Source organism: Anolis carolinensis, unplaced genomic scaffold, assembly GCF_035594765.1.
Source record: "Anolis carolinensis isolate JA03-04 unplaced genomic scaffold, rAnoCar3.1.pri scaffold_7, whole genome shotgun sequence".
NCBI lineage: Eukaryota > Metazoa > Chordata > Lepidosauria > Squamata > Dactyloidae > Anolis > Anolis carolinensis.
In genome coordinates this window covers 4,506,133-4,520,239 of record NW_026943818.1, presented here as the reverse complement: position 1 = coordinate 4,520,239, position 14,107 = coordinate 4,506,133, and the positions used below count along the sequence as shown (strand labels likewise).

Below are 14,107 nucleotides of genomic sequence, written 5' to 3'. Positions count from 1 at the left end.
GTTGGGCTGGATGGCCCACGAGGTTTCTTCCAACTCTACTGTTTAATGACTCTATGATTCTAAGTGAGGACAAAAGGGGGTGGGGAATGTTAAGAGGAGAGAGGGCCTGGAACACCTGGGAATTGTAGTTTGCAAGTGGGCATAGTACTATTGGAGAAATGTTTGCTTCAGCCCAATGCTTTTATAAATGGTCAATATTCAGAGGCTTCGTTCTCCTGCATTTTGAAAGCTATTATGATGAAATTTGCCAGAATGGAAGCAAAAATTAAGTACTCTTAGCCTATCAAGTTTCATAATGTTTGACCCATCCACTGATTTTTGGGGATTTCTGAAGCAACATTTTTTTAAAATGTTAGCAGATCGATGGCCACGCCTCCCTGTCCTTCTTCCTTCCACTTTGATTGGCTTGCTAAGGCTTCTGGGAAATGGAGTTTTTTCTCTCGTTATGGTGAATTGCTTCATTTCCACTTAAAAGAATGGTCAATATTCAGAGGCTTCGTTCTCCTGCATTATGAAAGCTATTATGATGAAATTTGCCAGAATGGAAGCAAAAATTAAGTACTCTTAGCCTATCAAGTTTCATAATGTTTGACCCATCCACTGATTTTTGGGGATTTCTGAAGCAACATTTTTTTAAAATGTTAGCAGATCGATGGCCACGCCTCCCTGTCCTTCTTTCTTCCACTTTGATTGGCTTGCTAAGGCTTCTGGGAAATGGAGTTTTTTCTCTAGTTATGGCGAATTGCTTCATTAATGGTCAATATTCAGAGGCTTCGTTCTCCTGCATTTTGAAAGCTATTATGATGAAATTTGCCAGAATGGAAGCAAAAATTAAGTACTCTTTGCCTATCAAGTTTCATAATGTTTGACCCATCCACTGATTTTTGGGGATTTCTGAAGCAACATTTTTTTTAAAATGTTAGCAGATCGATGGCCACGCCTCCCTGTCCTTCTTCCTTCCACTTTGATTGGCTTGCTAAGGCTTCTGGGAAATGGAGTTTTTTCTCTAGTTATGGCGAATTGCTTCATTAATGGTCAATATTCAGAGGCTTCGTTCTCCTGCATTTTGAAAGCTATTATGATGAAATTTGCCAGAATGGAAGCAAAAATTAAGTACTCTTTGCCTATCAAGTTTCATAATGTTTGACCCATCCACTGATTTTTGGGGATTTTTGAAGCAACATTTTTTTTTAAAATGCTAGCAGATCGATGCCCATGCCTCTCCCTCCCTCCCTCTTCCGCTCTGATTGGCTGAGAGGCATGCCAACATGGCTTCTCCTCTCAGAGGGGCTACAGCTTCATCCGAAGACATCAGAAACAAACGAAAAAAGGTACTTTTATTATTCAAATTCGTAATATTTGTAAGGGCAGTGAGCAGATGGTTCAATATTAATTCAAAAGTGCTTACGAAACAAATTTTTAACAAATTTAACGAAATAACGAAAAATTTGCTCTAGCCTATGGGAGACACCAGTTATCACTGATGCTCTTCTCCATATGTGCATTCGCAGCTCGGCCTGCAACATCATTCTTGTGAAACATTGAGGTTTGACCCATATCAGTCTCCTGAGGGAGAGCATGTTCTCCTTATAGAGGTAAGTGGGTGGTTCTCGGTCTTCACAAATAGCAAGAGAACAAGGACAGGAAGAGAGGAAAGGGAGGGGAGTTGAGAGAGAAGGAGCAAGGAAAATCACAGTGGTGCCCAAAACAGGAAACCAGAATAGGTAGAACCAGAACTTCTTGTGCTTCAAGTAAAAGTTAATTCCTAACATCAAACACAATGACTTCTATTCTTTATGTAACCGTTCCGGCAGGGAGCTGCAAGCTGCCCCATTTGGAGGAAAGCAGAATTAAAATTAAAATTGAGTAATAGCTTCTGCTTGGCTTGTTAGAGCCTTAAAATACACTCCCAGGAGCCCATCCCGACTTCCGAAAGTGAGCTAGCAGATTTACAGCGCTGAGATTCTCCAACAGTTCCCAAAGAGCGAAACGGTTCCTGCCTCAAGCACTTGGAGGCCCACCTGGGACTGTCTGGAGAAGCCTATCAGAGGCAGGAAAGCATCAGAAGGGAGAGGAGCAGGAAATGGAAGATTCCCCCTCTCCTTCCATGTTTGCTGCAGCTGTAGCACAGGGAGGAAATGTGTAGGCAGAGTTTTCCTGAGGTTATAAGGAAAGCACCTCCACTTAGAAGCCAGCAAATGCTTTGTTTGATGTACAAACTCGTTCAGCTATATCAACCAAGCTCTCCTTCCTGTTGAATTCCTCTATTAAATGAAAACATTGGCTCTGGCTACGAGAATTCAGCAGACCAAGGCCAATGAGTTTGAAGGTCAAAATACTTTAGCATTAACCCCTTGCCCTCGTACGTTTTTACAACTGGGTGAATAATCTATTACATCATTCACAGACGGGCTGGGCAAGTTCCAACATCCACTGTGGTACTATGGGTAGCCTCCGTGATAGTATGGCAGTGAATCCAGTTTGGCTTTCACTGCTGACTTTGAAGGAGCTATCCAAGGTACTGATCCTAGTTGGGAATAGGATTCAGCACTTTGGAGAATTCATTGAATGTCTACAATGTATCATCGCCACTCCCTCCCTTGAGACTGCCCCAGAGGATCCTATGGGATTAGTTGAGCTTCAATAGTTACTTGTATGTGGTCTTTAGCCTAGATTTTAGATTGGTAAATAATTCAATTTTATAATGTTTTTTTTAAAAAAATTTATTATGATTTTATTATTATTAATGAAGTCTAACATGGATGTACAGAACTGGGTACCCCGTTACGAGCTGGTCATTGACCATAATAAAAGTTTACTACTTACTACTAATGTCTACAATGAATCCCAGAGTATTTTTCTCATCTGACTAACAAACAACACTCTAATCCAGGGGTCCCCAAACTAAGGCCTGGGGGCCGGATGCGGCCCTCCGAGGTCATTTACCTGGCCCCCGCCCTCAGTTTTATAATATAATATATTGTATATACATATAATATTGATAATAATAATATAATGTAATACAATATAACACTAATAAAAATACCATATAATAATATTAATTATATATTCTATATTACATATAATATTACTAATAATATTACAGTATAGTGGTATAGTTAAATAAAGTAATATATAATGCTAATATTGTGCTATGCTAATAATATTGTATGTACATATAATTTGTAAGCCACTCTGGGTCCCCTTTGGGGTGAGAAGGGTGTGATACAAATGTAGTAAATAAATGCAGTAAATAAATAATAAATAAATTTTAGACTTAGGCTCGCCCAAAGTCTGAAATGACTTGAAGGCACACAACAACAACAACAACAACAACAACAACAACAACCCTAATTAACTTGACTATCTCATTGGCCAGAAGCAAGACCACACTTCCCATTGAAATCCTGATAAATGTATGTTGGTTAAAATTGTTTTTATTTTTAAATATTGTATTGTTCTTTTGTTGTTGTTGTTGTTTTTGCACTACAAATAAGACATATGCAGTGTGCATCGGAATTTGTTTGTATTTTTTTCAAATGATAATCCGGCCCCTCAACAGTCTGAAGGATTGTGGACTGGCCCTCGGCTTAAAAAGTTTGAGAACCCCTGCTCTAATCTCTCAGTTTATACTGTAATCTGATCTGAGTCCCTATAGGGAGAAGGGCGGAATATAAATAAAGTTATTATTATTATTATTATCAACACAACGACGTTGTATGGCACAGCAAACAAGATAGATATGCTGGATTTCGTTTCGCAAAACCACAAGTCGAACACTTCCCAAGTGTCTAGGACTGTGTGATGTATTTTCTGATGATGTGTGCAGATCCCAGTAGGGTGGCCTTTTGCAGTTGGCAGATGGTGGTTTTGTCAATGTCTATTGTTTCCAAATGCCGGCTGAGATCTTTTGGCACAGCACCCAGTGTGCCCATCACCACCGGGACCACCTGTACTGGTTTCTGCCAGAGTCTTTGAAGTTCAATCTTGAGGTCCTGATAGCGGCTGAGTTTTTCCTGTTGTTTTTCATCTATGCGACTGTCACCTGGGATGGCAACATCAATGATCCAAACCTTGTTCTTTTCTACAACTGTGATGTCTGGTGTGTTGTGTTCCAGAACTTTGTCAGTCTGGATTCGGAAGTCCCACAGTATCTTTGCATGTTCATTTTCCAATACTTTTGCAGGTTTGTGATCCCACCAGTTCTTTGCTGCTGGGAGGTGGTACTTGAGGCATAAGTTCCAATGAATCATTTGGGCCACATAGTTGTGCCTCTGTTTGTAGTCTGTCTGTGCGATTTTCTTACAGCAGCTGAGGATATGATCAATGGTTTCGTCGGTTTCCTTGCACAGTCTGCATTTTGGGTCATCAGCTGATTTTTCAATCTTGGCCTTAATTGCATTTGTTCTGATGGGTTGCTCCTGGGCTGCAAGGATCAGGCCTTCTGTCTCCTTCTTCAGGGTCCCATTCGTGAGCCAGAGCCAGGTCTTCTCCTTATCAGCTTTTCCTTCAATTTTGTCAAGGAACTTTCCATGCAGTGTTTTGTTGTGCCAGCTGTCAGCTCTAGTTTGTAGTGCGGTTTTCTTGTACTGGTTTTTTGTCTGCTGTGTTTTGAGGAGTTTCTGATTTTTGACTTCAATCAAAGCAGGTTCTTCACTTTGCTTGACATATTCTGCCAGGGCATGTTCTTCTTCTTTGACTGCTTGCTTTACTTGTAAGAGTCCTCTGCCCCCTGATCTTCTAGGCAGATACAGCCGGTCAACATCACTGCGAGGGTGCAGTGAATGATGAATGGTCATGAGTTTTCTTGTTTTTCTGTCCAAATTGTCCAGTTCCACCTGTGTCCAATTTATAATGCCAGCAGTATATCTTATGACAGGTATGGCCCAGGTGTTTATGGCCTTGATGGTGTTGCCTCCATTGAGCTTGCTTTTGAGAATTTTTCTGACCCTTTGTGTATATTCTTTACTGACCACAGTCTTCACATGTTCATGCTTGATGTTGTCCAGCTGTAGTATGCCCAGATATTTATAGGCCTCTGGCTGGTGACACTTTATTGTTTGGCCATTGGGCATATTTATGCCCTCACTTTCAATGATTTTTCCCTTCTTCAATGCCACTGTCGAACATTTGTCCAAACCAAACTCCATGTTGATATCAGTGCTAAAAATTCGGACAGTGTTGGTCAGAGACTGGATTTCAGTTTCCGTTTTCCCATATAGCTTCAGGTCATCCATGTACATCAAATGTGAAATTTTGTGAGAATTCTTAGATATTTGATAGCCGAGATTTGTTTTTTGTAAGATTGTTGACAGAGGGATCATGGCAATAATGAAAAGCAGAGGGGACAATGAATCTCCCTGGAAAATTCCTCTCCTGATGTTGACAAGTCCATAGCTTTCATTTCCAACAAACAGTTCAGTTTTCCAGTGCTCCATCATGTTTTCAATGAAGGTGCCAACTGTTTTACAAATCCCGATGGCGTCCAGGCACTTGATGATCCAGCTGTGTGGGAGTGAGTCAAAGGCCTTTTTGTAGTCAATCCACGTCATGTGAAGATTAGCTTTTCGGCTCTTACAGTTCTCCAGAATCATTTTGTCAATCAATAACTGGTCTTTTGTGCCCCTGCTTTTCCGTTTGTTGCCTTTCTGTTCATCTGGCAAGATGTTTTTTTCTTCAAGATAGTCTTGAATTCTGTCAGCTATGATGCCAGTCAGTAGTTTAAACATAGTGGGCAGACACGTTATTGGCCTGTAGTTTCCTGGTGCTGCTCCTTTTGCTGGATCCTTTTGTATCAGGTATGTTCTTCCAGTTGTTAGCCATTCACTGATACTTCCTTTCTGCAGCATCTCATTGAATTGTTGGGCCATTTTTCCATGTAAACTAATCAGATGTTTGAGCCAAAATCCATGAAGTTGATCACTACCAGGCGATGTCCAGTTCTTGACTTTTTGCACTCGTTTGCTGATCATTTCAGTTGTTATTTCCATCAGTTCCATTTTGTTCTGTGAGAATTTTCCTTCAAACTCCTTTATCCACCCAGCGTTTTTGTTGTAGTTCTTATTGTTTTCCCAAAGCTCTTTCCAGAACTTTGTTGTTGCAGTTTTCTCTGGCTTTATGGTTACTGTGTCTGTTTTTTGGTTCAGGCTCTGATAGAACCGTCTTTGGTCTGATTGAAACAGTTGATTTTGTCTGTACTGGATGATTCTGGCTTCATACCTTTCAATTTTTCTGGCTGTTGCTGTAATTTGTTCTTTCACGATTTCCAAAGCTTCTTCAATTTTTCTGGTGTTCAGCCAGTACTTTCGGATCAGGTATTGCTTGATTTTGTCATTCTTCAGTTTCCTCTCTTTCATATTTTTCAGGTTACTTGCATCTGATCTAAGTTTCTTGATTTTCAACTCTAGCCTGACCTTCCACTTTGGTTTTCCAGTCGATTTTCTTTGGGGCTGCCTTGGTTGTAGGAGCCCAAGTTCTTCTGTTACTATCACTGCTGCACTGTAGGCAAACTGGTTTGTTTGTTCAATTGATGTTATTTGGACAGTGGAGAGTGCTGCATTCACATCTTTCATGAGAGGCGCCAGGTGTCTCTTGGGCACTGTTTTTAGAGTTGGGAGCCGCTGTCTTATTGCATTTGCTGCAGCATGAGCCATGATCTTATCCTTGAGCTCTTGTTGTCTTGCTGTCAAGGTTCCTGGTGGTTCAACAGGTGTTTCAAAGGCTGGTTCTTCAAATTCTTGCAAAGGTTCCACACTTTCTTCTGGTTCAATCTGTTCCACCATTCCAAGTGTTGCTGGAGTCTCTGCTGCTGTCTGTGCTGTGGTCTGATGGTAATCTACTTTGCAAATTTTCTGGATTTCTTCAAGTTCAACTTCACTGAACACTTTGTTTCTGATTATGAATCTTCGTTGGTCAGCCAGTCGGGGTTCTGTTATCTGTGAGTCAGGGTACTCTTGTTTCCATAGCTGATGCATCCTTTTTTGGTAGCCACGCCTTTGAGGTTCAGATTTGTAGTAGCATTTCATAATTGTGCGGTTTTCTGGCATTGTATATTTTTGCCGCTTCTGTGACTGTTCATTTGGGGTTTGGTGATTCCGTAGCCCACTTGTCGATGGATGTCCAGAATCAGCAGCATCCACCGCGGTCCTTTTTATCCTGGGCGACGACCGAGCCAGTATAGACTTCGTTTGGGTTTGATTCTCCATAATGCTAATGGGTTAGGTGCTCTTGGTTGTGCTCCTCAGCTGAGGCCTCTCTGGCTTGGTTGGACCTGCCGGTAGTTACACTACCGCCAGCACAGCCCTCAGTCATCATTGGAGCAGCTAAGCCCCCCCACCACGTCAAGGTGGCACCTGCGGGGGGGATTATTATTATTATTATTATTATTATGACTACTACTACTACTACTATTATTAAAGTTGTGTTGTTGAAGGCTTTCATGGCCAGGATCACAGGGTTGTGGTCTGTTTTCCGGGCTGTATGGCCATGTTCAAGAAGTATTCTCTCCTGACGTTTCTCCCACATCTATGGCAGGCATCCTCACAATAATACCTCACAACCTCTGAGGATGCCTGCCATATATGTGGGAGAAACGTCAGGAGAGAATGCTTCTGGAACATGGCCATACAGCCCGGAAAACATACAACAACCCCATTATTAAAGTTCATTTATGGGGAATATACAGCCCCAGACATTTTTCATGGCTCCCAATAACTGAAATGTTCTCATCTTTAAATATATATATAATTTGCCCTTGTAATTGGGGAGAAAACCGCTCAGTGCACTAAAGTTAATAGACGAGGGAATTAAATGCACTCCAGTTGCTGCAATGATCAATATCAGTGTCGACCTGAGCTCCTTTTTCGTTCAGTATCAATAGTCAATATCATATTAATGGAAGTCACTTTAAGGCATTCAAACATGCATGGGGAAGTTATTTTGTTAATTATGAGTGATAGGCATTGTAATGGATTCAGCAACAGCGAATAAAGAATTGACCTGCATTAATTTCAGCTCATTTTTAATCAATGTTTTCAAACCTCCTTCACTTATGGTGAGATAGACTAACATGCTGAACTTCTTTAAGGTAGCTTCTCACCATGGAGAAATTTCGTTTGACAACCAACAGTCCCTGCCACCAGAATCCCCATCGTTTCGAGAGTCCTGCTCAAGTCACGCATGCTCCCCCATGGTCCCGCTTTGTTCTCATGAAGCAGATACATGAGAGAACATTCCCCATGCCTATTGATGTATAATGCAGGGCATCCAACAAGACGGTTCCCTGTACATCAGAGGGAATGGAATTTGCAGCTACATAATACAACGCATTGGCTTCTGTTCACTCCCAGAATGCATGCCTTTTGCCAAAAGGCAAAATGGGGAGGGGGAGGGGGCTGACATCAAAAAAGTCAGAAAGAAGGTATAACCAGAACAAGTGTATCTCTCTACAAAGTTCTTACAACCCAGTCTGACTACTCCATGCAACCTAGAGTCAGGGCCGGCCCTAGGTAATTTTCAAGCGTAAGCGAACAGAATTTTGCCCCCCCCCAACCAATCACTGAAAAATAAAAGCGTTGGATAAGCAAAAATGTTGGATAATAAGGAGGGATTAAGGAAAAGCCTATTAAACATCAAATTACATTATGATTTTACAAATTAAGAGCCAAAACATCATGTTTTTACAACAAATTGACAGAAAAAGCAGTTCAATACATGGTAATGTTATGTAGAAATTACTATTACCAAAGGCTCCTTCTTTGGAGGCTTTAAACAGAGGCTGGATGGCCATCTGTCAGGAGTGCTTTGAATGCGATTTCCTGCTTCTTGGCAGGGGGTTGGACTGGATGGCCCATGAGGTCTCTTCCAACTCTACTATTCTATGATTCTATGATTCTATATTTGTGAATTTAGCACTAAACATTGAATTGAGATATAGGGCAGTGTGGACTCAGATAACCCAGTTCAAAGCAGATATTGTGGATTATTCTGCTTTGATATTCTGGGTTATATGGCCGTGTGGAAGAGCACTGAAGGTCCTTCCACACAGAAATATAACCCAGAATATCAAGGCAGATAATCCACAATTAAAAGGCCACTGAAAGGGAATCTGGCCCCTGGTATTTAAAAAAAAAACTGTAAAATCAGGACAGTAAATAAAGAACACCACTCAGAAAACAGAGGAATTCTAGACAGGAAACAACTAGGCCGGGCTGTGGCACAGCTGGTTAATAGACAGCAGCAATAAATCACCACTGACTGTGAGGTCACTGGTTTGAAGCCCAAGTCGGGTTTAAAGCTCCTGACCGTTAATAGCCTAGCTTGCTGTTGACCTAAGCAGCTCAAAAGCAGATGTGTCTGTAAGTAGAAAATTCTAGGTACTACTTAATGCAGGGAGAATAATTTAACTTAATTTATGACACCATAAAACTGCTGACAGTGTGCGAAGAACATGGGGAAGTACTACCATCAAAAGGTAAATAATGAAGCAGCAGCTCCTCCTGTGGCCGGAATCGAGCATATCCTCATGAAGCCGGAAGCTGGAAAAATCTTAAATAGTCTCTATTTGTCTGTATATGTGGTATGTCTGATAATGGCATTGAATGTTTACCATGTATATGTGCATTGTAATCTGCCCTGAGTCCCCTTTGGGTGAGAAAGAAGGGCGGAATATAAATACTGTAAATAATAAATAAACAAAGAAACTATAAAATGAGCAAAACATTCCTTATTTCACTTTCTTCCATTGCTAAAGATGAAACCAAACCGCATCCATCCAAGGTGGCTGTTTATAATGTTTCCAGCATTTTTCAGGGCATGATGGCATTATCCTCTAGGCTGAGTCCATGGGATGTTAACGCGTTATGTCTATGAATCTGAAAATTCTCCCTTTTTGTCCAAAGTGCCTGAAGTAATTGGCATCTCAAACCCATTAATATATGTGTTTGTACGTAGAATCTGTTAAAGGAGCAACGGATGGTTCTGTACGTATTTGTTTCACTTTGGAAAGGATTTCTGGAAATCCGGCAAAGCAGGAGGTCAGGAAATCTCCAGCTTTGACGAAATCCATTTCAGAAACAATTGCCAATTAGAACAAGAAGAGTTGTGACTTTCCACCAGATTTGCAAACTCAACTTCCAAAGGATAGCACAATCCTTCGCTGGGCTTATATTCGTCACAGATCGCAAGCAGGTCGGTAGCATAAATGGCATATGTCTAATGTGCCGAATCCGTGTCCCCTCGTAAGGTGCTCAAGGGAAATCTTGACTAAAGCAGGGATTGTGTGGAAATTAGTGACTGGATGCAGGCAGAAGTCACAGAGTGCAGAGGACAAGTCGAGTCCAAACCAACAGAGAACAGAAGGCATGGCTGAGACCGGATGAGAAAATCCCTCCTGGGCAGACAGAAGACGGGGTGACTTGGAAGGCACGGAAAAGTCTGCGCTCTGGCACCATAAGATGCAGAACCAACCTTAAGAAATGGGGCTATAAAGTGGAGTCCACGACATGCCAGTGTGGAGAAGAACAAACCACAGACCACTGACTACAACGCAACCTGAGCCCTGCCACATGCACAATGGAGGATCTTTTTAGAGTGACACTAGAGGCACTCCAAAAGGTCAAAGAAAATCTAGTATAATGTCACGTTTTTAACTAAAAAAATACATTATAACTGTACCCTCAATGTGCTTCAGACACAAATAGATTTTGTACTACTTCCATTTCCAGATTTCTATCCTTTGCATCAGAGTCAACGAGGTTGATTGAACTAATGTATTTGGACATTTATACCCTGCAAACTCAAAGGCTGGGTGAGAAGTTTTGTTTGGCTCACATTTTAATTATGCACTGACTTAACGGATTCGTCTCGAACTGATCCATGAACTAGAAGACAGTTATCCCCCAGTCTTTGCTCTCCTCGGATTTTTAAAAGACTACCATGCTGGTCCAAGATACAATGATTTAGAATCATTTCCAAATCAACATGAGAGAACGTATCCGACAAATTCCCAAGGTTGCAGAAAGTGAAACAGACAGACTCTCCCAACCCTAGCAAACCCAAGGCGGAATACACACTCATGCATGCGCATATATATATATGCATGGCATTGCTTCTCAGCAAAATTAAAAGCAATCCTAACCATAAAACTGCCATAAAACCCAGCATAAACAAACAGCAGTAAAAACAGAATTGTAAAACACAGACATAAAACAGTACCATAAAAACCAAAGCAGCAGCAGAAGAAAAAGGCTAAACACAATAGATATGATCAGAAGCTCTTGTTTGCTTTCTTTTTTTTTGCAAAGGGGAATCGAGTGTCTCAGATAGAGCATTCTTTTTGACCAGGAACCACATTGACCAGGGACCATGTTGACCAGGGACCACTTTGACCAGGGACCACTTTGACCAGGGACCACTTTGACCAGGGACCACGTTGACCAGGAACCACATTGACCAGGGACCACGTTGACCAGGGACCACTTTGACCAGGGACCACTTTGACCAGGGACCACGTTGACCCGGACCACATTGACCAGGGACCACATTGACCAGGGACCACTTGACCACCTTGAGTCCCCTCGGGTGAGAAAGGTGGGGTAAAAATGTTGTAAATAAATAAATTGACCAGGGACCATTTTGACCAGGGACCTCTTTGACCAGGGACAGCTTTGACCAGGGACCACTTTGACCAGAGACTACTCTCCAACATTAATACCAAAGGGGTTACAAATCAGTTTTTGGACAATTTTAGATTCAGTTTGGTTATCTGGGGTGCTGATTTAGAAAATTACATTAGATAGACCACATCATCTCTAGTTTGTGATACAGAACATATGCCTTCCAGTAGGTGCCATCTGCTCGCCCTCTGAGAATTATATTTAATCATCTAGAGCTGATGTGATCTATCCAATGCAATTTTCTGAACCAGCACCCCAAATAATCCCAGGAACAGTCCTAAAACAAAGACATCACAATGCCCCCGCTTTCGGGTGCCACATGGAAAGGCTCTGCTCAGGGGGAGGGAGGAGGAAGAGAAGCAGCAGTCAGGAGGCTTGTTGTCCTGCCTTTCATGGGTACTCAGCCTCTCCCCTCCTGACATCCCAGTTGCCTCGGCACTATAAGCAGATTTCATGAGACCAACAATTTAATAACAGTGAGGCCATGGACCATATTTTAATTCTTGGGGACCACTGGTGCTCCATGGGCCACAGATTGGGAACAACTGGTCTAGATCAAGGGAAGTCATAATCTCCCGTTTTGGTCAGATCTCATCTGGAATAATATTGTGTCCAGTTCTGGAGACTGCAATTCAGGAAGGATATTGACAAGCTAGAACATGTCCAGGGACCACTTTGACCTGGGTACAAAGTTCCACCTAAACATTACAAACAACTTCTTGACAGTAAGAACTGCTCAACAGTGGGATACGATGCCTGGGATTGCAGTGGGGTCTCCTTCTCTATAATCCTGGATTGCATAGAGCACAATGATGCCGGACTGGATGCAATGTTATGGTCCATCTCATCATTGTAGGATCTAGGCCAATCTGCATTTCCTCATGGAGGAATTTATCCAATGGCCTCTCAGCATGGGATCCTGGCTTTTCGTTCTTGCCAGCATCAACTACTCATCTCTAGCGGCTGTGAAGAAACTTCACTAATGTCCCATTTATGGTTGTCTCAACACAATGAAAGAGCCTGTCAAGAACTCTTAAGTCCCTCGGAGAGATCTCACCTCCATCAATAGAATGAGGCATCAAAAGCTATTTTTTCCCAGCATGCATTTCACAATAGTGCAAAAATAGCTCTAAAGTATATTTTCCCCCATTGCGTGCAAACACTCCTCTACAGACAAAGCAAATAAAAAGTCAGACTGATTGCTTCATAAGACATGAGCAGCCGATGCATTTTTTCTTTTTAATATTCCCTGCAACAAGGTGTTTCTGATCACTGTTTTAATCTTTGCACATTTACAGGGAGCATGCTAACAAACACAGATGTTTGCCTCTCTCTCCGAGATTGACAAAAAGAAGGAATAAGATGTCCCTGCTTTCTGTCTTCAAACAGAACATATTGTGTGTTCATTTCCTTCATGAGGACGAACCAAAAGTACGTTCACACTCAACCTTTTGATACCACTTGAACAGCCATAATTCCATCCTATAAAATCTTGAGAGGGGGAGCTTCATGAGCTGGAGAGCTCTAGTGCACGACTTCAAGAAAATAGGCTATAGTAATGACTCTCAACCTTTGATCCTATGGTTGTATAGGGAATCAACTGCCAAAACTCTCAGAAGCTGGCATCCAAAACATCTGGAAGGCCCAAGATTGAGAACCACGCAACCATGGAATGCTTAAATTCCTCAATGAATGAAAGATCTCAACATTTCACAAGATGCAGCCACCAATTGAGCCTTTTCGCCGAACCTCACTCCACCATCACTCCCTTGTCTGACATGGACATTATGGTCTTGGCTACTGATGAATACTTCTTATCTTCATATTATGATTTTTTATGTATCTTATTGTTGAATCTTCCAGGCATTTTAGTGCATCTAAAGGAGCTGTCTCAGGTGCTGAACCCATTCACTCCCAAAGAATATTCAGCACTGGGTAGCTGTGAGTTTTCCGGCGTCAGGATGTGAATGCCCAGCATTCACACCAGCTAAACTATTCCCATCCAGCCAAATCAATGGGGACAGAGATAGCCTAAATGATAAGGGCCATCTGGCTAGGAGGATTGATTTATGGCCTGCTCTGGTTTTCAAGCCTGGGAAAGGACTATCGACAGATAGGTGTGAATGTGGAAGGGGGGCTGGGGGGAAGCAGTAGTTTGGTATGCTGGGGTCTTGGCGGGAATTGGTTAGTGCTAGTTTTATGTTCATCTTGGCAAGAAGGATTTCAATAAAGTGTTTCCACGGAACTGCCTGTGAGAGCTTGCATTGTGTCCTATAGCTTCCAAGGACTGACATCCGGGCTGTATGATGTTCCAGAAGCATTATCTCCTGATATTTCCAGGCATCCACAGAGGTTGTGAGGTCTGTTGGAAACTAGTCAAATATGGTTTATATATCTGAAATGCTGGACCACTCTAACAACCACTATGTCAG

General features: G+C 41.9%; 1 protein-coding gene across 3 annotated transcripts in view; it reads right to left on the bottom strand.

Annotated features, from left to right (window-relative positions):
• brinp1 (BMP/retinoic acid inducible neural specific 1) overlaps nucleotides 1-14,107 on the bottom strand; it is a 111,573-nt gene that overhangs the window by 66,052 nt on the left and 31,414 nt on the right. The window lies entirely within an intron of this gene.